Below are 22,062 nucleotides of genomic sequence, written 5' to 3'. Positions count from 1 at the left end.
TTCTCTGTTCTGTCTAAGTGCGAGCTCTGCCTCCCCCTGTCTGCGGCATGGCATGATGCCTGAATGAAGCCTGGACGGAACGGACCAAAAACATGACATTCCTTGAATTATGGACACTTGTAGCAATGTTTGTTAACTGTTATTGTTTCGTTTGGATTGATCGCTAGTCTGATTGTTATTCTCTATCATGTGCTGTGCACGATGCAATTCTGTTCACCTGATCCCATGTATTTATTTAATCATTGTTATCATGTAAATCTGTGTAATCACTTCATGGAATAAAAGTGTCCAGTACATATCCATTGTGAAGAAGTCAGAGTATGTATTGCTGGCTGGCTGGCTGGCTGGCTGGCTGGCTGGCTGGCTGGCTGGCTGGCAGCGTGCATTATCAGTGTTGGAAAAGTGGGCGGGATTAATTATGCAAATTTGCTGCAGCCTGCAGCATGCTGGTCTTTGCAATGACAGCACAAACGTTTTGGAGGGAAATCTGAGCAACATCTAGGTTATCAATCAATTAAAAGTTTAATTAATTGCATTATTGAGTGATTGCGAGCAATCAGCAGCAGGTGGTGCTTAATTGCTTGCTCTATCTACCCTACTTGCAGCTGAAGAGGAACAGACAGACCAGGTGATCCAGCAACCTCGTTAGGCACCTTATCAGCGGTAGCAGCTGAGCAGGAGAGACAGAGGTGCAAGGTATGTCTGGAGGGGAGGGGGAGGAATGAATGGACAAGGTTAAGAAGGGGAGCTGGGTTTCAAGGGTTTAGAGGTTGTTTGCTGCTCTGGTGGTGACTTTGTCTCTGTTGCTATTTGTAGCCAGCTTACAGCTAGATGAGGAAAAGGCGGCAGGCAGGCAGCACTGTGGCCAAGGCTCACCGCAAGCTGAACAAGCGCCAGCGAACGGCAGGTGAGTAGCTGGGCGCCCATTCTGGTTATCGCTTCTCGGCCTTTTGGCTAAGATCAAGTGTAGTATCTGTTCTTATCAGTTTAATATCTGATACGTCCCCTATCTGGGGACCATATATTAAATGGATTTTTGGAACAGGGAGATGGAAGAAGAGCTTGCTCTGTCCACTCCACGCATTGACCTGGTATTGCAGTACCTCCAGGACCGGTGCACCTCTCTTATGCTGGTTAAAAAATAGATTTTTTGATTGAACAAAAAATGCAAAAAGCCACTGGACTCTCACTTGGCGAGAACGAAGGCAAACTTGTTCTCCTTCTTCCTTCCTTCCCTGCTTTTTTCTCTGTTCTGTCTAAGTGCGAGCTCTGCCTCCCCCTGTCTGCGGCATGGCATGATGCCTGAATGAAGCCTGGACGGAACGGACCAAAAACATGACATTCCTTGAATTATGGACACTTGTAGCAATGTTTGTTAACTGTTATTGTTTCGTTTGGATTGATCGCTAGTCTGATTGTTATTCTCTATCATGTGCTGTGCACGATGCAATTCTGTTCACCTGATCCCATGTATTTATTTAATCATTGTTATCATGTAAATCTGTGTAATCACTTCATGGAATAAAAGTGTCCAGTACATATCCATTGTGAAGAAGTCAGAGTATGTATTGCTGGCTGGCTGGCTGGCTGGCTGGCTGGCTGGCAGCGTGCATTATCAGTGTTGGAAAAGTGGGCGGGATTAATTATGCAAATTTGCTGCAGCCTGCAGCATGCTGGTCTTTGCAATGACAGCACAAACGTTTTGGAGGGAAATCTGAGCAACATCTAGGTTATCAATCAATTAAAAGTTTAATTAATTGCATTATTGAGTGATTGCGAGCAATCAGCAGCAGGTGGTGCTTAATTGCTTGCTCTATCTACCCTACTTGCAGCTGAAGAGGAACAGACAGACCAGGTGATCCAGCAACCTCGTTAGGCACCTTATCAGCGGTAGCAGCTGAGCAGGAGAGACAGAGGTGCAAGGTATGTCTGGAGGGGAGGGGGAGGAATGAATGGACAAGGTTAAGAAGGGGAGCTGGGTTTCAAGGGTTTAGAGGTTGTTTGCTGCTCTGGTGGTGACTTTGTCTCTGTTGCTATTTGTAGCCAGCTTACAGCTAGATGAGGAAAAGGCGGCAGGCAGGCAGCACTGTGGCCAAGGCTCACCGCAAGCTGAACAAGCGCCAGCGAACGGCAGGTGAGTAGCTGGGCGCCCATTCTGGTTATCGCTTCTCGGCCTTTTGGCTAAGATCAAGTGTAGTATCTGTTCTTATCAGTTTAATATCTGATACGTCCCCTATCTGGGGACCATATATTAAATGGATTTTTGGAACAGGGAGATGGAAGAAGAGCTTGCTCTGTCCACTCCACGCATTGACCTGGTATTGCAGTACCTCCAGGACCGGTGCACCTCTCTTATGCTGGTTAAAAAATAGATTTTTTGATTGAACAAAAAATGCAAAAAGCCACTGGACTCTCACTTGGCGAGAACGAAGGCAAACTTGTTCTCCTTCTTCCTTCCTTCCCTGCTTTTTTCTCTGTTCTGTCTAAGTGCGAGCTCTGCCTCCCCCTGTCTGCGGCATGGCATGATGCCTGAATGAAGCCTGGACGGAACGGACCAAAAACATGACATTCCTTGAATTATGGACACTTGTAGCAATGTTTGTTAACTGTTATTGTTTCGTTTGGATTGATCGCTAGTCTGATTGTTATTCTCTATCATGTGCTGTGCACGATGCAATTCTGTTCACCTGATCCCATGTATTTATTTAATCATTGTTATCATGTAAATCTGTGTAATCACTTCATGGAATAAAAGTGTCCAGTACATATCCATTGTGAAGAAGTCAGAGTATGTATTGCTGGCTGGCTGGCTGGCTGGCTGGCTGGCTGGCAGCGTGCATTATCAGTGTTGGAAAAGTGGGCGGGATTAATTATGCAAATTTGCTGCAGCCTGCAGCATGCTGGTCTTTGCAATGACAGCACAAACGTTTTGGAGGGAAATCTGAGCAACATCTAGGTTATCAATCAATTAAAAGTTTAATTAATTGCATTATTGAGTGATTGCGAGCAATCAGCAGCAGGTGGTGCTTAATTGCTTGCTCTATCTACCCTACTTGCAGCTGAAGAGGAACAGACAGACCAGGTGATCCAGCAACCTCGTTAGGCACCTTATCAGCGGTAGCAGCTGAGCAGGAGAGACAGAGGTGCAAGGTATGTCTGGAGGGGAGGGGGAGGAATGAATGGACAAGGTTAAGAAGGGGAGCTGGGTTTCAAGGGTTTAGAGGTTGTTTGCTGCTCTGGTGGTGACTTTGTCTCTGTTGCTATTTGTAGCCAGCTTACAGCTAGATGAGGAAAAGGCGGCAGGCAGGCAGCACTGTGGCCAAGGCTCACCGCAAGCTGAACAAGCGCCAGCGAACGGCAGGTGAGTAGCTGGGCGCCCATTCTGGTTATCGCTTCTCGGCCTTTTGGCTAAGATCAAGTGTAGTATCTGTTCTTATCAGTTTAATATCTGATACGTCCCCTATCTGGGGACCATATATTAAATGGATTTTTGGAACAGGGAGATGGAAGAAGAGCTTGCTCTGTCCACTCCACGCATTGACCTGGTATTGCAGTACCTCCAGGACCGGTGCACCTCTCTTATGCTGGTTAAAAAATAGATTTTTTGATTGAACAAAAAATGCAAAAAGCCACTGGACTCTCACTTGGCGAGAACGAAGGCAAACTTGTTCTCCTTCTTCCTTCCTTCCCTGCTTTTTTCTCTGTTCTGTCTAAGTGCGAGCTCTGCCTCCCCCTGTCTGCGGCATGGCATGATGCCTGAATGAAGCCTGGACGGAACGGACCAAAAACATGACATTCCTTGAATTATGGACACTTGTAGCAATGTTTGTTAACTGTTATTGTTTCGTTTGGATTGATCGCTAGTCTGATTGTTATTCTCTATCATGTGCTGTGCACGATGCAATTCTGTTCACCTGATCCCATGTATTTATTTAATCATTGTTATCATGTAAATCTGTGTAATCACTTCATGGAATAAAAGTGTCCAGTACATATCCATTGTGAAGAAGTCAGAGTATGTATTGCTGGCTGGCTGGCTGGCTGGCTGGCTGGCTGGCAGCGTGCATTATCAGTGTTGGAAAAGTGGGCGGGATTAATTATGCAAATTTGCTGCAGCCTGCAGCATGCTGGTCTTTGCAATGACAGCACAAACGTTTTGGAGGGAAATCTGAGCAACATCTAGGTTATCAATCAATTAAAAGTTTAATTAATTGCATTATTGAGTGATTGCGAGCAATCAGCAGCAGGTGGTGCTTAATTGCTTGCTCTATCTACCCTACTTGCAGCTGAAGAGGAACAGACAGACCAGGTGATCCAGCAACCTCGTTAGGCACCTTATCAGCGGTAGCAGCTGAGCAGGAGAGACAGAGGTGCAAGGTATGTCTGGAGGGGAGGGGGAGGAATGAATGGACAAGGTTAAGAAGGGGAGCTGGGTTTCAAGGGTTTAGAGGTTGTTTGCTGCTCTGGTGGTGACTTTGTCTCTGTTGCTATTTGTAGCCAGCTTACAGCTAGATGAGGAAAAGGCGGCAGGCAGGCAGCACTGTGGCCAAGGCTCACCGCAAGCTGAACAAGCGCCAGCGAACGGCAGGTGAGTAGCTGGGCGCCCATTCTGGTTATCGCTTCTCGGCCTTTTGGCTAAGATCAAGTGTAGTATCTGTTCTTATCAGTTTAATATCTGATACGTCCCCTATCTGGGGACCATATATTAAATGGATTTTTGGAACAGGGAGATGGAAGAAGAGCTTGCTCTGTCCACTCCACGCATTGACCTGGTATTGCAGTACCTCCAGGACCGGTGCACCTCTCTTATGCTGGTTAAAAAATAGATTTTTTGATTGAACAAAAAATGCAAAAAGCCACTGGACTCTCACTTGGCGAGAACGAAGGCAAACTTGTTCTCCTTCTTCCTTCCTTCCCTGCTTTTTTCTCTGTTCTGTCTAAGTGCGAGCTCTGCCTCCCCCTGTCTGCGGCATGGCATGATGCCTGAATGAAGCCTGGACGGAACGGACCAAAAACATGACATTCCTTGAATTATGGACACTTGTAGCAATGTTTGTTAACTGTTATTGTTTCGTTTGGATTGATCGCTAGTCTGATTGTTATTCTCTATCATGTGCTGTGCACGATGCAATTCTGTTCACCTGATCCCATGTATTTATTTAATCATTGTTATCATGTAAATCTGTGTAATCACTTCATGGAATAAAAGTGTCCAGTACATATCCATTGTGAAGAAGTCAGAGTATGTATTGCTGGCTGGCTGGCTGGCTGGCTGGCTGGCTGGCAGCGTGCATTATCAGTGTTGGAAAAGTGGGCGGGATTAATTATGCAAATTTGCTGCAGCCTGCAGCATGCTGGTCTTTGCAATGACAGCACAAACGTTTTGGAGGGAAATCTGAGCAACATCTAGGTTATCAATCAATTAAAAGTTTAATTAATTGCATTATTGAGTGATTGCGAGCAATCAGCAGCAGGTGGTGCTTAATTGCTTGCTCTATCTACCCTACTTGCAGCTGAAGAGGAACAGACAGACCAGGTGATCCAGCAACCTCGTTAGGCACCTTATCAGCGGTAGCAGCTGAGCAGGAGAGACAGAGGTGCAAGGTATGTCTGGAGGGGAGGGGGAGGAATGAATGGACAAGGTTAAGAAGGGGAGCTGGGTTTCAAGGGTTTAGAGGTTGTTTGCTGCTCTGGTGGTGACTTTGTCTCTGTTGCTATTTGTAGCCAGCTTACAGCTAGATGAGGAAAAGGCGGCAGGCAGGCAGCACTGTGGCCAAGGCTCACCGCAAGCTGAACAAGCGCCAGCGAACGGCAGGTGAGTAGCTGGGCGCCCATTCTGGTTATCGCTTCTCGGCCTTTTGGCTAAGATCAAGTGTAGTATCTGTTCTTATCAGTTTAATATCTGATACGTCCCCTATCTGGGGACCATATATTAAATGGATTTTTGGAACAGGGAGATGGAAGAAGAGCTTGCTCTGTCCACTCCACGCATTGACCTGGTATTGCAGTACCTCCAGGACCGGTGCACCTCTCTTATGCTGGTTAAAAAATAGATTTTTTGATTGAACAAAAAATGCAAAAAGCCACTGGACTCTCACTTGGCGAGAACGAAGGCAAACTTGTTCTCCTTCTTCCTTCCTTCCCTGCTTTTTTCTCTGTTCTGTCTAAGTGCGAGCTCTGCCTCCCCCTGTCTGCGGCATGGCATGATGCCTGAATGAAGCCTGGACGGAACGGACCAAAAACATGACATTCCTTGAATTATGGACACTTGTAGCAATGTTTGTTAACTGTTATTGTTTCGTTTGGATTGATCGCTAGTCTGATTGTTATTCTCTATCATGTGCTGTGCACGATGCAATTCTGTTCACCTGATCCCATGTATTTATTTAATCATTGTTATCATGTAAATCTGTGTAATCACTTCATGGAATAAAAGTGTCCAGTACATATCCATTGTGAAGAAGTCAGAGTATGTATTGCTGGCTGGCTGGCTGGCTGGCTGGCTGGCTGGCAGCGTGCATTATCAGTGTTGGAAAAGTGGGCGGGATTAATTATGCAAATTTGCTGCAGCCTGCAGCATGCTGGTCTTTGCAATGACAGCACAAACGTTTTGGAGGGAAATCTGAGCAACATCTAGGTTATCAATCAATTAAAAGTTTAATTAATTGCATTATTGAGTGATTGCGAGCAATCAGCAGCAGGTGGTGCTTAATTGCTTGCTCTATCTACCCTACTTGCAGCTGAAGAGGAACAGACAGACCAGGTGATCCAGCAACCTCGTTAGGCACCTTATCAGCGGTAGCAGCTGAGCAGGAGAGACAGAGGTGCAAGGTATGTCTGGAGGGGAGGGGGAGGAATGAATGGACAAGGTTAAGAAGGGGAGCTGGGTTTCAAGGGTTTAGAGGTTGTTTGCTGCTCTGGTGGTGACTTTGTCTCTGTTGCTATTTGTAGCCAGCTTACAGCTAGATGAGGAAAAGGCGGCAGGCAGGCAGCACTGTGGCCAAGGCTCACCGCAAGCTGAACAAGCGCCAGCGAACGGCAGGTGAGTAGCTGGGCGCCCATTCTGGTTATCGCTTCTCGGCCTTTTGGCTAAGATCAAGTGTAGTATCTGTTCTTATCAGTTTAATATCTGATACGTCCCCTATCTGGGGACCATATATTAAATGGATTTTTGGAACAGGGAGATGGAAGAAGAGCTTGCTCTGTCCACTCCACGCATTGACCTGGTATTGCAGTACCTCCAGGACCGGTGCACCTCTCTTATGCTGGTTAAAAAATAGATTTTTTGATTGAACAAAAAATGCAAAAAGCCACTGGACTCTCACTTGGCGAGAACGAAGGCAAACTTGTTCTCCTTCTTCCTTCCTTCCCTGCTTTTTTCTCTGTTCTGTCTAAGTGCGAGCTCTGCCTCCCCCTGTCTGCGGCATGGCATGATGCCTGAATGAAGCCTGGACGGAACGGACCAAAAACATGACATTCCTTGAATTATGGACACTTGTAGCAATGTTTGTTAACTGTTATTGTTTCGTTTGGATTGATCGCTAGTCTGATTGTTATTCTCTATCATGTGCTGTGCACGATGCAATTCTGTTCACCTGATCCCATGTATTTATTTAATCATTGTTATCATGTAAATCTGTGTAATCACTTCATGGAATAAAAGTGTCCAGTACATATCCATTGTGAAGAAGTCAGAGTATGTATTGCTGGCTGGCTGGCTGGCTGGCTGGCTGGCTGGCAGCGTGCATTATCAGTGTTGGAAAAGTGGGCGGGATTAATTATGCAAATTTGCTGCAGCCTGCAGCATGCTGGTCTTTGCAATGACAGCACAAACGTTTTGGAGGGAAATCTGAGCAACATCTAGGTTATCAATCAATTAAAAGTTTAATTAATTGCATTATTGAGTGATTGCGAGCAATCAGCAGCAGGTGGTGCTTAATTGCTTGCTCTATCTACCCTACTTGCAGCTGAAGAGGAACAGACAGACCAGGTGATCCAGCAACCTCGTTAGGCACCTTATCAGCGGTAGCAGCTGAGCAGGAGAGACAGAGGTGCAAGGTATGTCTGGAGGGGAGGGGGAGGAATGAATGGACAAGGTTAAGAAGGGGAGCTGGGTTTCAAGGGTTTAGAGGTTGTTTGCTGCTCTGGTGGTGACTTTGTCTCTGTTGCTATTTGTAGCCAGCTTACAGCTAGATGAGGAAAAGGCGGCAGGCAGGCAGCACTGTGGCCAAGGCTCACCGCAAGCTGAACAAGCGCCAGCGAACGGCAGGTGAGTAGCTGGGCGCCCATTCTGGTTATCGCTTCTCGGCCTTTTGGCTAAGATCAAGTGTAGTATCTGTTCTTATCAGTTTAATATCTGATACGTCCCCTATCTGGGGACCATATATTAAATGGATTTTTGGAACAGGGAGATGGAAGAAGAGCTTGCTCTGTCCACTCCACGCATTGACCTGGTATTGCAGTACCTCCAGGACCGGTGCACCTCTCTTATGCTGGTTAAAAAATAGATTTTTTGATTGAACAAAAAATGCAAAAAGCCACTGGACTCTCACTTGGCGAGAACGAAGGCAAACTTGTTCTCCTTCTTCCTTCCTTCCCTGCTTTTTTCTCTGTTCTGTCTAAGTGCGAGCTCTGCCTCCCCCTGTCTGCGGCATGGCATGATGCCTGAATGAAGCCTGGACGGAACGGACCAAAAACATGACATTCCTTGAATTATGGACACTTGTAGCAATGTTTGTTAACTGTTATTGTTTCGTTTGGATTGATCGCTAGTCTGATTGTTATTCTCTATCATGTGCTGTGCACGATGCAATTCTGTTCACCTGATCCCATGTATTTATTTAATCATTGTTATCATGTAAATCTGTGTAATCACTTCATGGAATAAAAGTGTCCAGTACATATCCATTGTGAAGAAGTCAGAGTATGTATTGCTGGCTGGCTGGCTGGCTGGCTGGCTGGCAGCGTGCATTATCAGTGTTGGAAAAGTGGGCGGGATTAATTATGCAAATTTGCTGCAGCCTGCAGCATGCTGGTCTTTGCAATGACAGCACAAACGTTTTGGAGGGAAATCTGAGCAACATCTAGGTTATCAATCAATTAAAAGTTTAATTAATTGCATTATTGAGTGATTGCGAGCAATCAGCAGCAGGTGGTGCTTAATTGCTTGCTCTATCTACCCTACTTGCAGCTGAAGAGGAACAGACAGACCAGGTGATCCAGCAACCTCGTTAGGCACCTTATCAGCGGTAGCAGCTGAGCAGGAGAGACAGAGGTGCAAGGTATGTCTGGAGGGGAGGGGGAGGAATGAATGGACAAGGTTAAGAAGGGGAGCTGGGTTTCAAGGGTTTAGAGGTTGTTTGCTGCTCTGGTGGTGACTTTGTCTCTGTTGCTATTTGTAGCCAGCTTACAGCTAGATGAGGAAAAGGCGGCAGGCAGGCAGCACTGTGGCCAAGGCTCACCGCAAGCTGAACAAGCGCCAGCGAACGGCAGGTGAGTAGCTGGGCGCCCATTCTGGTTATCGCTTCTCGGCCTTTTGGCTAAGATCAAGTGTAGTATCTGTTCTTATCAGTTTAATATCTGATACGTCCCCTATCTGGGGACCATATATTAAATGGATTTTTGGAACAGGGAGATGGAAGAAGAGCTTGCTCTGTCCACTCCACGCATTGACCTGGTATTGCAGTACCTCCAGGACCGGTGCACCTCTCTTATGCTGGTTAAAAAATAGATTTTTTGATTGAACAAAAAATGCAAAAAGCCACTGGACTCTCACTTGGCGAGAACGAAGGCAAACTTGTTCTCCTTCTTCCTTCCTTCCCTGCTTTTTTCTCTGTTCTGTCTAAGTGCGAGCTCTGCCTCCCCCTGTCTGCGGCATGGCATGATGCCTGAATGAAGCCTGGACGGAACGGACCAAAAACATGACATTCCTTGAATTATGGACACTTGTAGCAATGTTTGTTAACTGTTATTGTTTCGTTTGGATTGATCGCTAGTCTGATTGTTATTCTCTATCATGTGCTGTGCACGATGCAATTCTGTTCACCTGATCCCATGTATTTATTTAATCATTGTTATCATGTAAATCTGTGTAATCACTTCATGGAATAAAAGTGTCCAGTACATATCCATTGTGAAGAAGTCAGAGTATGTATTGCTGGCTGGCTGGCTGGCTGGCTGGCTGGCTGGCAGCGTGCATTATCAGTGTTGGAAAAGTGGGCGGGATTAATTATGCAAATTTGCTGCAGCCTGCAGCATGCTGGTCTTTGCAATGACAGCACAAACGTTTTGGAGGGAAATCTGAGCAACATCTAGGTTATCAATCAATTAAAAGTTTAATTAATTGCATTATTGAGTGATTGCGAGCAATCAGCAGCAGGTGGTGCTTAATTGCTTGCTCTATCTACCCTACTTGCAGCTGAAGAGGAACAGACAGACCAGGTGATCCAGCAACCTCGTTAGGCACCTTATCAGCGGTAGCAGCTGAGCAGGAGAGACAGAGGTGCAAGGTATGTCTGGAGGGGAGGGGGAGGAATGAATGGACAAGGTTAAGAAGGGGAGCTGGGTTTCAAGGGTTTAGAGGTTGTTTGCTGCTCTGGTGGTGACTTTGTCTCTGTTGCTATTTGTAGCCAGCTTACAGCTAGATGAGGAAAAGGCGGCAGGCAGGCAGCACTGTGGCCAAGGCTCACCGCAAGCTGAACAAGCGCCAGCGAACGGCAGGTGAGTAGCTGGGCGCCCATTCTGGTTATCGCTTCTCGGCCTTTTGGCTAAGATCAAGTGTAGTATCTGTTCTTATCAGTTTAATATCTGATACGTCCCCTATCTGGGGACCATATATTAAATGGATTTTTGGAACAGGGAGATGGAAGAAGAGCTTGCTCTGTCCACTCCACGCATTGACCTGGTATTGCAGTACCTCCAGGACCGGTGCACCTCTCTTATGCTGGTTAAAAAATAGATTTTTTGATTGAACAAAAAATGCAAAAAGCCACTGGACTCTCACTTGGCGAGAACGAAGGCAAACTTGTTCTCCTTCTTCCTTCCTTCCCTGCTTTTTTCTCTGTTCTGTCTAAGTGCGAGCTCTGCCTCCCCCTGTCTGCGGCATGGCATGATGCCTGAATGAAGCCTGGACGGAACGGACCAAAAACATGACATTCCTTGAATTATGGACACTTGTAGCAATGTTTGTTAACTGTTATTGTTTCGTTTGGATTGATCGCTAGTCTGATTGTTATTCTCTATCATGTGCTGTGCACGATGCAATTCTGTTCACCTGATCCCATGTATTTATTTAATCATTGTTATCATGTAAATCTGTGTAATCACTTCATGGAATAAAAGTGTCCAGTACATATCCATTGTGAAGAAGTCAGAGTATGTATTGCTGGCTGGCTGGCTGGCTGGCTGGCTGGCTGGCAGCGTGCATTATCAGTGTTGGAAAAGTGGGCGGGATTAATTATGCAAATTTGCTGCAGCCTGCAGCATGCTGGTCTTTGCAATGACAGCACAAACGTTTTGGAGGGAAATCTGAGCAACATCTAGGTTATCAATCAATTAAAAGTTTAATTAATTGCATTATTGAGTGATTGCGAGCAATCAGCAGCAGGTGGTGCTTAATTGCTTGCTCTATCTACCCTACTTGCAGCTGAAGAGGAACAGACAGACCAGGTGATCCAGCAACCTCGTTAGGCACCTTATCAGCGGTAGCAGCTGAGCAGGAGAGACAGAGGTGCAAGGTATGTCTGGAGGGGAGGGGGAGGAATGAATGGACAAGGTTAAGAAGGGGAGCTGGGTTTCAAGGGTTTAGAGGTTGTTTGCTGCTCTGGTGGTGACTTTGTCTCTGTTGCTATTTGTAGCCAGCTTACAGCTAGATGAGGAAAAGGCGGCAGGCAGGCAGCACTGTGGCCAAGGCTCACCGCAAGCTGAACAAGCGCCAGCGAACGGCAGGTGAGTAGCTGGGCGCCCATTCTGGTTATCGCTTCTCGGCCTTTTGGCTAAGATCAAGTGTAGTATCTGTTCTTATCAGTTTAATATCTGATACGTCCCCTATCTGGGGACCATATATTAAATGGATTTTTGGAACAGGGAGATGGAAGAAGAGCTTGCTCTGTCCACTCCACGCATTGACCTGGTATTGCAGTACCTCCAGGACCGGTGCACCTCTCTTATGCTGGTTAAAAAATAGATTTTTTGATTGAACAAAAAATGCAAAAAGCCACTGGACTCTCACTTGGCGAGAACGAAGGCAAACTTGTTCTCCTTCTTCCTTCCTTCCCTGCTTTTTTCTCTGTTCTGTCTAAGTGCGAGCTCTGCCTCCCCCTGTCTGCGGCATGGCATGATGCCTGAATGAAGCCTGGACGGAACGGACCAAAAACATGACATTCCTTGAATTATGGACACTTGTAGCAATGTTTGTTAACTGTTATTGTTTCGTTTGGATTGATCGCTAGTCTGATTGTTATTCTCTATCATGTGCTGTGCACGATGCAATTCTGTTCACCTGATCCCATGTATTTATTTAATCATTGTTATCATGTAAATCTGTGTAATCACTTCATGGAATAAAAGTGTCCAGTACATATCCATTGTGAAGAAGTCAGAGTATGTATTGCTGGCTGGCTGGCTGGCTGGCTGGCTGGCTGGCAGCGTGCATTATCAGTGTTGGAAAAGTGGGCGGGATTAATTATGCAAATTTGCTGCAGCCTGCAGCATGCTGGTCTTTGCAATGACAGCACAAACGTTTTGGAGGGAAATCTGAGCAACATCTAGGTTATCAATCAATTAAAAGTTTAATTAATTGCATTATTGAGTGATTGCGAGCAATCAGCAGCAGGTGGTGCTTAATTGCTTGCTCTATCTACCCTACTTGCAGCTGAAGAGGAACAGACAGACCAGGTGATCCAGCAACCTCGTTAGGCACCTTATCAGCGGTAGCAGCTGAGCAGGAGAGACAGAGGTGCAAGGTATGTCTGGAGGGGAGGGGGAGGAATGAATGGACAAGGTTAAGAAGGGGAGCTGGGTTTCAAGGGTTTAGAGGTTGTTTGCTGCTCTGGTGGTGACTTTGTCTCTGTTGCTATTTGTAGCCAGCTTACAGCTAGATGAGGAAAAGGCGGCAGGCAGGCAGCACTGTGGCCAAGGCTCACCGCAAGCTGAACAAGCGCCAGCGAACGGCAGGTGAGTAGCTGGGCGCCCATTCTGGTTATCGCTTCTCGGCCTTTTGGCTAAGATCAAGTGTAGTATCTGTTCTTATCAGTTTAATATCTGATACGTCCCCTATCTGGGGACCATATATTAAATGGATTTTTGGAACAGGGAGATGGAAGAAGAGCTTGCTCTGTCCACTCCACGCATTGACCTGGTATTGCAGTACCTCCAGGACCGGTGCACCTCTCTTATGCTGGTTAAAAAATAGATTTTTTGATTGAACAAAAAATGCAAAAAGCCACTGGACTCTCACTTGGCGAGAACGAAGGCAAACTTGTTCTCCTTCTTCCTTCCTTCCCTGCTTTTTTCTCTGTTCTGTCTAAGTGCGAGCTCTGCCTCCCCCTGTCTGCGGCATGGCATGATGCCTGAATGAAGCCTGGACGGAACGGACCAAAAACATGACATTCCTTGAATTATGGACACTTGTAGCAATGTTTGTTAACTGTTATTGTTTCGTTTGGATTGATCGCTAGTCTGATTGTTATTCTCTATCATGTGCTGTGCACGATGCAATTCTGTTCACCTGATCCCATGTATTTATTTAATCATTGTTATCATGTAAATCTGTGTAATCACTTCATGGAATAAAAGTGTCCAGTACATATCCATTGTGAAGAAGTCAGAGTATGTATTGCTGGCTGGCTGGCTGGCTGGCTGGCTGGCTGGCAGCGTGCATTATCAGTGTTGGAAAAGTGGGCGGGATTAATTATGCAAATTTGCTGCAGCCTGCAGCATGCTGGTCTTTGCAATGACAGCACAAACGTTTTGGAGGGAAATCTGAGCAACATCTAGGTTATCAATCAATTAAAAGTTTAATTAATTGCATTATTGAGTGATTGCGAGCAATCAGCAGCAGGTGGTGCTTAATTGCTTGCTCTATCTACCCTACTTGCAGCTGAAGAGGAACAGACAGACCAGGTGATCCAGCAACCTCGTTAGGCACCTTATCAGCGGTAGCAGCTGAGCAGGAGAGACAGAGGTGCAAGGTATGTCTGGAGGGGAGGGGGAGGAATGAATGGACAAGGTTAAGAAGGGGAGCTGGGTTTCAAGGGTTTAGAGGTTGTTTGCTGCTCTGGTGGTGACTTTGTCTCTGTTGCTATTTGTAGCCAGCTTACAGCTAGATGAGGAAAAGGCGGCAGGCAGGCAGCACTGTGGCCAAGGCTCACCGCAAGCTGAACAAGCGCCAGCGAACGGCAGGTGAGTAGCTGGGCGCCCATTCTGGTTATCGCTTCTCGGCCTTTTGGCTAAGATCAAGTGTAGTATCTGTTCTTATCAGTTTAATATCTGATACGTCCCCTATCTGGGGACCATATATTAAATGGATTTTTGGAACAGGGAGATGGAAGAAGAGCTTGCTCTGTCCACTCCACGCATTGACCTGGTATTGCAGTACCTCCAGGACCGGTGCACCTCTCTTATGCTGGTTAAAAAATAGATTTTTTGATTGAACAAAAAATGCAAAAAGCCACTGGACTCTCACTTGGCGAGAACGAAGGCAAACTTGTTCTCCTTCTTCCTTCCTTCCCTGCTTTTTTCTCTGTTCTGTCTAAGTGCGAGCTCTGCCTCCCCCTGTCTGCGGCATGGCATGATGCCTGAATGAAGCCTGGACGGAACGGACCAAAAACATGACATTCCTTGAATTATGGACACTTGTAGCAATGTTTGTTAACTGTTATTGTTTCGTTTGGATTGATCGCTAGTCTGATTGTTATTCTCTATCATGTGCTGTGCACGATGCAATTCTGTTCACCTGATCCCATGTATTTATTTAATCATTGTTATCATGTAAATCTGTGTAATCACTTCATGGAATAAAAGTGTCCAGTACATATCCATTGTGAAGAAGTCAGAGTATGTATTGCTGGCTGGCTGGCTGGCTGGCTGGCTGGCTGGCAGCGTGCATTATCAGTGTTGGAAAAGTGGGCGGGATTAATTATGCAAATTTGCTGCAGCCTGCAGCATGCTGGTCTTTGCAATGACAGCACAAACGTTTTGGAGGGAAATCTGAGCAACATCTAGGTTATCAATCAATTAAAAGTTTAATTAATTGCATTATTGAGTGATTGCGAGCAATCAGCAGCAGGTGGTGCTTAATTGCTTGCTCTATCTACCCTACTTGCAGCTGAAGAGGAACAGACAGACCAGGTGATCCAGCAACCTCGTTAGGCACCTTATCAGCGGTAGCAGCTGAGCAGGAGAGACAGAGGTGCAAGGTATGTCTGGAGGGGAGGGGGAGGAATGAATGGACAAGGTTAAGAAGGGGAGCTGGGTTTCAAGGGTTTAGAGGTTGTTTGCTGCTCTGGTGGTGACTTTGTCTCTGTTGCTATTTGTAGCCAGCTTACAGCTAGATGAGGAAAAGGCGGCAGGCAGGCAGCACTGTGGCCAAGGCTCACCGCAAGCTGAACAAGCGCCAGCGAACGGCAGGTGAGTAGCTGGGCGCCCATTCTGGTTATCGCTTCTCGGCCTTTTGGCTAAGATCAAGTGTAGTATCTGTTCTTATCAGTTTAATATCTGATACGTCCCCTATCTGGGGACCATATATTAAATGGATTTTTGGAACAGGGAGATGGAAGAAGAGCTTGCTCTGTCCACTCCACGCATTGACCTGGTATTGCAGTACCTCCAGGACCGGTGCACCTCTCTTATGCTGGTTAAAAAATAGATTTTTTGATTGAACAAAAAATGCAAAAAGCCACTGGACTCTCACTTGGCGAGAACGAAGGCAAACTTGTTCTCCTTCTTCCTTCCTTCCCTGCTTTTTTCTCTGTTCTGTCTAAGTGCGAGCTCTGCCTCCCCCTGTCTGCGGCATGGCATGATGCCTGAATGAAGCCTGGACGGAACGGACCAAAAACATGACATTCCTTGAATTATGGACACTTGTAGCAATGTTTGTTAACTGTTATTGTTTCGTTTGGATTGATCGCTAGTCTGATTGTTATTCTCTATCATGTGCTGTGCACGATGCAATTCTGTTCACCTGATCCCATGTATTTATTTAATCATTGTTATCATGTAAATCTGTGTAATCACTTCATGGAATAAAAGTGTCCAGTACATATCCATTGTGAAGAAGTCAGAGTATGTATTGCTGGCTGGCTGGCTGGCTGGCTGGCTGGCTGGCAGCGTGCATTATCAGTGTTGGAAAAGTGGGCGGGATTAATTATGCAAATTTGCTGCAGCCTGCAGCATGCTGGTCTTTGCAATGACAGCACAAACGTTTTGGAGGGAAATCTGAGCAACATCTAGGTTATCAATCAATTAAAAGTTTAATTAATTGCATTATTGAGTGATTGCGAGCAATCAGCAGCAGGTGGTGCTTAATTGCTTGCTCTATCTACCCTACTTGCAGCTGAAGAGGAACAGACAGACCAGGTGATCCAGCAACCTCGTTAGGCACCTTATCAGCGGTAGCAGCTGAGCAGGAGAGACAGAGGTGCAAGGTATGTCTGGAGGGGAGGGGGAGGAATGAATGGACAAGGTTAAGAAGGGGAGCTGGGTTTCAAGGGTTTAGAGGTTGTTTGCTGCTCTGGTGGTGACTTTGTCTCTGTTGCTATTTGTAGCCAGCTTACAGCTAGATGAGGAAAAGGCGGCAGGCAGGCAGCACTGTGGCCAAGGCTCACCGCAAGCTGAACAAGCGCCAGCGAACGGCAGGTGAGTAGCTGGGCGCCCATTCTGGTTATCGCTTCTCGGCCTTTTGGCTAAGATCAAGTGTAGTATCTGTTCTTATCAGTTTAATATCTGATACGTCCCCTATCTGGGGACCATATATTAAATGGATTTTTGGAACAGGGAGATGGAAGAAGAGCTTGCTCTGTCCACTCCACGCATTGACCTGGTATTGCAGTACCTCCAGGACCGGTGCACCTCTCTTATGCTGGTTAAAAAATAGATTTTTTGATTGAACAAAAAATGCAAAAAGCCACTGGACTCTCACTTGGCGAGAACGAAGGCAAACTTGTTCTCCTTCTTCCTTCCTTCCCTGCTTTTTTCTCTGTTCTGTCTAAGTGCGAGCTCTGCCTCCCCCTGTCTGCGGCATGGCATGATGCCTGAATGAAGCCTGGACGGAACGGACCAAAAACATGACATTCCTTGAATTATGGACACTTGTAGCAATGTTTGTTAACTGTTATTGTTTCGTTTGGATTGATCGCTAGTCTGATTGTTATTCTCTATCATGTGCTGTGCACGATGCAATTCTGTTCACCTGATCCCATGTATTTATTTAATCATTGTTATCATGTAAATCTGTGTAATCACTTCATGGAATAAAAGTGTCCAGTACATATCCATTGTGAAGAAGTCAGAGTATGTATTGCTGGCTGGCTGGCTGGCTGGCTGGCTGGCTGGCAGCGTGCATTATCAGTGTTGGAAAAGTGGGCGGGATTAATTATGCAAATTTGCTGCAGCCTGCAGCATGCTGGTCTTTGCAATGACAGCACAAACGTTTTGGAGGGAAATCTGAGCAACATCTAGGTTATCAATCAATTAAAAGTTTAATTAATTGCATTATTGAGTGATTGCGAGCAATCAGCAGCAGGTGGTGCTTAATTGCTTGCTCTATCTACCCTACTTGCAGCTGAAGAGGAACAGACAGACCAGGTGATCCAGCAACCTCGTTAGGCACCTTATCAGCGGTAGCAGCTGAGCAGGAGAGACAGAGGTGCAAGGTATGTCTGGAGGGGAGGGGGAGGAATGAATGGACAAGGTTAAGAAGGGGAGCTGGGTTTCAAGGGTTTAGAGGTTGTTTGCTGCTCTGGTGGTGACTTTGTCTCTGTTGCTATTTGTAGCCAGCTTACAGCTAGATGAGGAAAAGGCGGCAGGCAGGCAGCACTGTGGCCAAGGCTCACCGCAAGCTGAACAAGCGCCAGCGAACGGCAGGTGAGTAGCTGGGCGCCCATTCTGGTTATCGCTTCTCGGCCTTTTGGCTAAGATCAAGTGTAGTATCTGTTCTTATCAGTTTAATATCTGATACGTCCCCTATCTGGGGACCATATATTAAATGGATTTTTGGAACAGGGAGATGGAAGAAGAGCTTGCTCTGTCCACTCCACGCATTGACCTGGTATTGCAGTACCTCCAGGACCGGTGCACCTCTCTTATGCTGGTTAAAAAATAGATTTTTTGATTGAACAAAAAATGCAAAAAGCCACTGGACTCTCACTTGGCGAGAACGAAGGCAAACTTGTTCTCCTTCTTCCTTCCTTCCCTGCTTTTTTCTCTGTTCTGTCTAAGTGCGAGCTCTGCCTCCCCCTGTCTGCGGCATGGCATGATGCCTGAATGAAGCCTGGACGGAACGGACCAAAAACATGACATTCCTTGAATTATGGACACTTGTAGCAATGTTTGTTAACTGTTATTGTTTCGTTTGGATTGATCGCTAGTCTGATTGTTATTCTCTATCATGTGCTGTGCACGATGCAATTCTGTTCACCTGATCCCATGTATTTATTTAATCATTGTTATCATGTAAATCTGTGTAATCACTTCATGGAATAAAAGTGTCCAGTACATATCCATTGTGAAGAAGTCAGAGTATGTATTGCTGGCTGGCTGGCTGGCTGGCTGGCTGGCTGGCAGCGTGCATTATCAGTGTTGGAAAAGTGGGCGGGATTAATTATGCAAATTTGCTGCAGCCTGCAGCATGCTGGTCTTTGCAATGACAGCACAAACGTTTTGGAGGGAAATCTGAGCAACATCTAGGTTATCAATCAATTAAAAGTTTAATTAATTGCATTATTGAGTGATTGCGAGCAATCAGCAGCAGGTGGTGCTTAATTGCTTGCTCTATCTACCCTACTTGCAGCTGAAGAGGAACAGACAGACCAGGTGATCCAGCAACCTCGTTAGGCACCTTATCAGCGGTAGCAGCTGAGCAGGAGAGACAGAGGTGCAAGGTATGTCTGGAGGGGAGGGGGAGGAATGAATGGACAAGGTTAAGAAGGGGAGCTGGGTTTCAAGGGTTTAGAGGTTGTTTGCTGCTCTGGTGGTGACTTTGTCTCTGTTGCTATTTGTAGCCAGCTTACAGCTAGATGAGGAAAAGGCGGCAGGCAGGCAGCACTGTGGCCAAGGCTCACCGCAAGCTGAACAAGCGCCAGCGAACGGCAGGTGAGTAGCTGGGCGCCCATTCTGGTTATCGCTTCTCGGCCTTTTGGCTAAGATCAAGTGTAGTATCTGTTCTTATCAGTTTAATATCTGATACGTCCCCTATCTGGGGACCATATATTAAATGGATTTTTGGAACAGGGAGATGGAAGAAGAGCTTGCTCTGTCCACTCCACGCATTGACCTGGTATTGCAGTACCTCCAGGACCGGTGCACCTCTCTTATGCTGGTTAAAAAATAGATTTTTTGATTGAACAAAAAATGCAAAAAGCCACTGGACTCTCACTTGGCGAGAACGAAGGCAAACTTGTTCTCCTTCTTCCTTCCTTCCCTGCTTTTTTCTCTGTTCTGTCTAAGTGCGAGCTCTGCCTCCCCCTGTCTGCGGCATGGCATGATGCCTGAATGAAGCCTGGACGGAACGGACCAAAAACATGACATTCCTTGAATTATGGACACTTGTAGCAATGTTTGTTAACTGTTATTGTTTCGTTTGGATTGATCGCTAGTCTGATTGTTATTCTCTATCATGTGCTGTGCACGATGCAATTCTGTTCACCTGATCCCATGTATTTATTTAATCATTGTTATCATGTAAATCTGTGTAATCACTTCATGGAATAAAAGTGTCCAGTACATATCCATTGTGAAGAAGTCAGAGTATGTATTGCTGGCTGGCTGGCTGGCTGGCTGGCTGGCTGGCAGCGTGCATTATCAGTGTTGGAAAAGTGGGCGGGATTAATTATGCAAATTTGCTGCAGCCTGCAGCATGCTGGTCTTTGCAATGACAGCACAAACGTTTTGGAGGGAAATCTGAGCAACATCTAGGTTATCAATCAATTAAAAGTTTAATTAATTGCATTATTGAGTGATTGCGAGCAATCAGCAGCAGGTGGTGCTTAATTGCTTGCTCTATCTACCCTACTTGCAGCTGAAGAGGAACAGACAGACCAGGTGATCCAGCAACCTCGTTAGGCACCTTATCAGCGGTAGCAGCTGAGCAGGAGAGACAGAGGTGCAAGGTATGTCTGGAGGGGAGGGGGAGGAATGAATGGACAAGGTTAAGAAGGGGAGCTGGGTTTCAAGGGTTTAGAGGTTGTTTGCTGCTCTGGTGGTGACTTTGTCTCTGTTGCTATTTGTAGCCAGCTTACAGCTAGATGAGGAAAAGGCGGCAGGCAGGCAGCACTGTGGCCAAGGCTCACCGCAAGCTGAACAAGCGCCAGCGAACGGCAGGTGAGTAGCTGGGCGCCCATTCTGGTTATCGCTTCTCGGCCTTTTGGCTAAGATCAAGTGTAGTATCTGTTCTTATCTTTGCCTTCAGGTGCTTTGGAGTATCTTCCCTTTGCCTTATAGCATCGCCTTAACCGGCTTAAGCTATCTGCTGCTATTAGGGGAAGATCGAACCAGAGTGGCCTTTTGGTGTGGACTAGATACAGTATCCGAACAGCGGTACTACACACATGCGATCACGGGTTGCTGAGGTTTAGGGTAGTAGGGCCTTCTGCGGAGAAGGAAGCCAAAGCAACACAGACTAGCCCCAGGTAACCTTGGTGAAACTGCTGGAGTTCCCCAACACAGAGTGGATTCTATTCTGGAGAAGGACTCTTGAGGCTCTAGCCAGCAGTGAATCCAGAGGGTGGCATAGACTGGGCACCGACGGAGGAGAAGGCCGAGCAACGGAAGTAGGGCTTCCTGCGGAGGAAGAATCCGGGGCGAGGTAGCGCAACCCACTGCACAGCGGGAAGCCAAAGTGGTAGGGCCTTCTGCGGAGAAGGGACCCAAGGCAGCGCAACTTCCGACAGAGGAGAAGGCCAAGCAGCGGAACTAAGATCTCCTGCGGAGGAGATATCCAAGCTAGGCAGCGCAACCCACTGCGGTGCGGGTAGCCCAGGCGGTAGGGCCTTCTGAGGAGAAGGAAGCCTTGGCTAGGAAGCGCAAATCTCCTGTGGAGGAAAACGCCAAGCGGCGGAATTTAGACCTCCTGCGGAGGAGGATTCCAAAGTAAGGCGGCGTACCCCACTGCACAGCGGGTAGCCAAGGCAGCAGGAGCCTTCTGCGGAGAAGGTAGCCTAGGCAACGCAAATCTCCTGAAGGGGCGGAGAAAGAGTGGCAGTTGAGCTTCCTGCGGAGGAAAAGCTGAGGTAACCAGAAACAGCTCCTGCGGAGGAGTGAACCTCAGCGCTCAACATCCCTTAACCACAACTTCTACTTGCCCCATCACCGCCCAGAGAGTATGGCAGCCCCGGGAGCCAAGACTGCAGCGTTAGAAGGCACTGGGTCCAAACCCCAGAACTCCGGGACCACCCCCCTCGCCTCCACTGGGAAGAGCAAGGGAGTCGGGGGAAATCATGGAGAAGCACCCACCCTGGAGCCGTGGATGAAAACCACAGTGGCCTTGAAGCTGAAGGAAGTAGAGGGGAGGATACCCGATTTGAACCCAGAAACCTTTAGTAAGCAGATGGTACTGGACCAAGGGTTCACCGCGGCGGAGACCCTGAGCATACAATCCCTCGCAGCAGGCCTGTTCCATGTCACGTTCCTAACGATGGCAATCTGCAAAAGGTACTGGGAACATTTCCTGGCGGCCAAACCCGACTCTCCTTTCACAAGATTTATAGGAAGCTGCCCAATAAAGAAAGAGGAGAGAAGGGTGACGGTATCCATGAGGAACCCCCACACCCCTGGCAAGGACATCTCAACGTTTCTAGGCAGATTCTGCACGGTGATGAGTGACCCGGCCCAGATAAAGGACAAGCACGG

General features: G+C 46.8%; 16 non-coding genes and 1 pseudogene across 16 annotated transcripts; all 17 read left to right on the top strand.

Moving 5' to 3' along the window:
- Positions 1–934: 934 nt before the first annotated feature.
- Positions 935–1,125, top strand: LOC134584017 (U2 spliceosomal RNA). Its single transcript, XR_010086373.1, has one exon. It is a non-coding gene; the product is annotated as a U2 spliceosomal RNA (small nuclear RNA).
- A 1,036-nt stretch (positions 1,126–2,161) lies between these two features.
- On the top strand, positions 2,162–2,352 carry LOC134584016 (U2 spliceosomal RNA). The gene has a single exon (XR_010086372.1). It is a non-coding gene; the product is annotated as a U2 spliceosomal RNA (small nuclear RNA).
- A 1,036-nt stretch (positions 2,353–3,388) lies between these two features.
- LOC134584015 (U2 spliceosomal RNA) lies at positions 3,389–3,579 on the top strand. The gene has a single exon (XR_010086371.1). It is a non-coding gene; the product is annotated as a U2 spliceosomal RNA (small nuclear RNA).
- Positions 3,580–4,615: 1,036 nt separating this feature from the next.
- LOC134584013 (U2 spliceosomal RNA) lies at positions 4,616–4,806 on the top strand. The gene has a single exon (XR_010086370.1). It is a non-coding gene; the product is annotated as a U2 spliceosomal RNA (small nuclear RNA).
- A 1,036-nt stretch (positions 4,807–5,842) lies between these two features.
- LOC134584012 (U2 spliceosomal RNA) lies at positions 5,843–6,033 on the top strand. The gene has a single exon (XR_010086369.1). It is a non-coding gene; the product is annotated as a U2 spliceosomal RNA (small nuclear RNA).
- A 1,036-nt stretch (positions 6,034–7,069) lies between these two features.
- LOC134584011 (U2 spliceosomal RNA) lies at positions 7,070–7,260 on the top strand. Its single transcript, XR_010086368.1, has one exon. It is a non-coding gene; the product is annotated as a U2 spliceosomal RNA (small nuclear RNA).
- Positions 7,261–8,296: 1,036 nt separating this feature from the next.
- Positions 8,297–8,487, top strand: LOC134584010 (U2 spliceosomal RNA). Its single transcript, XR_010086367.1, has one exon. It is a non-coding gene; the product is annotated as a U2 spliceosomal RNA (small nuclear RNA).
- Positions 8,488–9,519: 1,032 nt separating this feature from the next.
- Positions 9,520–9,710, top strand: LOC134584009 (U2 spliceosomal RNA). Its single transcript, XR_010086366.1, has one exon. It is a non-coding gene; the product is annotated as a U2 spliceosomal RNA (small nuclear RNA).
- Positions 9,711–10,746: 1,036 nt separating this feature from the next.
- LOC134584007 (U2 spliceosomal RNA) lies at positions 10,747–10,937 on the top strand. The gene has a single exon (XR_010086365.1). It is a non-coding gene; the product is annotated as a U2 spliceosomal RNA (small nuclear RNA).
- Positions 10,938–11,973: 1,036 nt separating this feature from the next.
- On the top strand, positions 11,974–12,164 carry LOC134584006 (U2 spliceosomal RNA). Its single transcript, XR_010086364.1, has one exon. It is a non-coding gene; the product is annotated as a U2 spliceosomal RNA (small nuclear RNA).
- A 1,036-nt stretch (positions 12,165–13,200) lies between these two features.
- Positions 13,201–13,391, top strand: LOC134584005 (U2 spliceosomal RNA). Its single transcript, XR_010086363.1, has one exon. It is a non-coding gene; the product is annotated as a U2 spliceosomal RNA (small nuclear RNA).
- Positions 13,392–14,427: 1,036 nt separating this feature from the next.
- On the top strand, positions 14,428–14,618 carry LOC134584004 (U2 spliceosomal RNA). The gene has a single exon (XR_010086362.1). It is a non-coding gene; the product is annotated as a U2 spliceosomal RNA (small nuclear RNA).
- Positions 14,619–15,654: 1,036 nt separating this feature from the next.
- LOC134584003 (U2 spliceosomal RNA) lies at positions 15,655–15,845 on the top strand. The gene has a single exon (XR_010086361.1). It is a non-coding gene; the product is annotated as a U2 spliceosomal RNA (small nuclear RNA).
- A 1,036-nt stretch (positions 15,846–16,881) lies between these two features.
- Positions 16,882–17,072, top strand: LOC134584001 (U2 spliceosomal RNA). Its single transcript, XR_010086360.1, has one exon. It is a non-coding gene; the product is annotated as a U2 spliceosomal RNA (small nuclear RNA).
- A 1,036-nt stretch (positions 17,073–18,108) lies between these two features.
- Positions 18,109–18,299, top strand: LOC134584000 (U2 spliceosomal RNA). The gene has a single exon (XR_010086359.1). It is a non-coding gene; the product is annotated as a U2 spliceosomal RNA (small nuclear RNA).
- Positions 18,300–19,335: 1,036 nt separating this feature from the next.
- Positions 19,336–19,526, top strand: LOC134583999 (U2 spliceosomal RNA). The gene has a single exon (XR_010086358.1). It is a non-coding gene; the product is annotated as a U2 spliceosomal RNA (small nuclear RNA).
- A 1,036-nt stretch (positions 19,527–20,562) lies between these two features.
- On the top strand, positions 20,563–20,737 carry LOC134584212 (U2 spliceosomal RNA; annotated as a pseudogene).
- Positions 20,738–22,062: the final 1,325 nt, after the last annotated feature.

Source organism: Pelobates fuscus, chromosome 13, assembly GCF_036172605.1.
Source record: "Pelobates fuscus isolate aPelFus1 chromosome 13, aPelFus1.pri, whole genome shotgun sequence".
Lineage (NCBI taxonomy): Eukaryota > Metazoa > Chordata > Amphibia > Anura > Pelobatidae > Pelobates > Pelobates fuscus.
The sequence above is the reverse complement of the archived record's forward strand: the minus strand, read 5'-3'. Positions and strand labels throughout refer to the sequence as shown.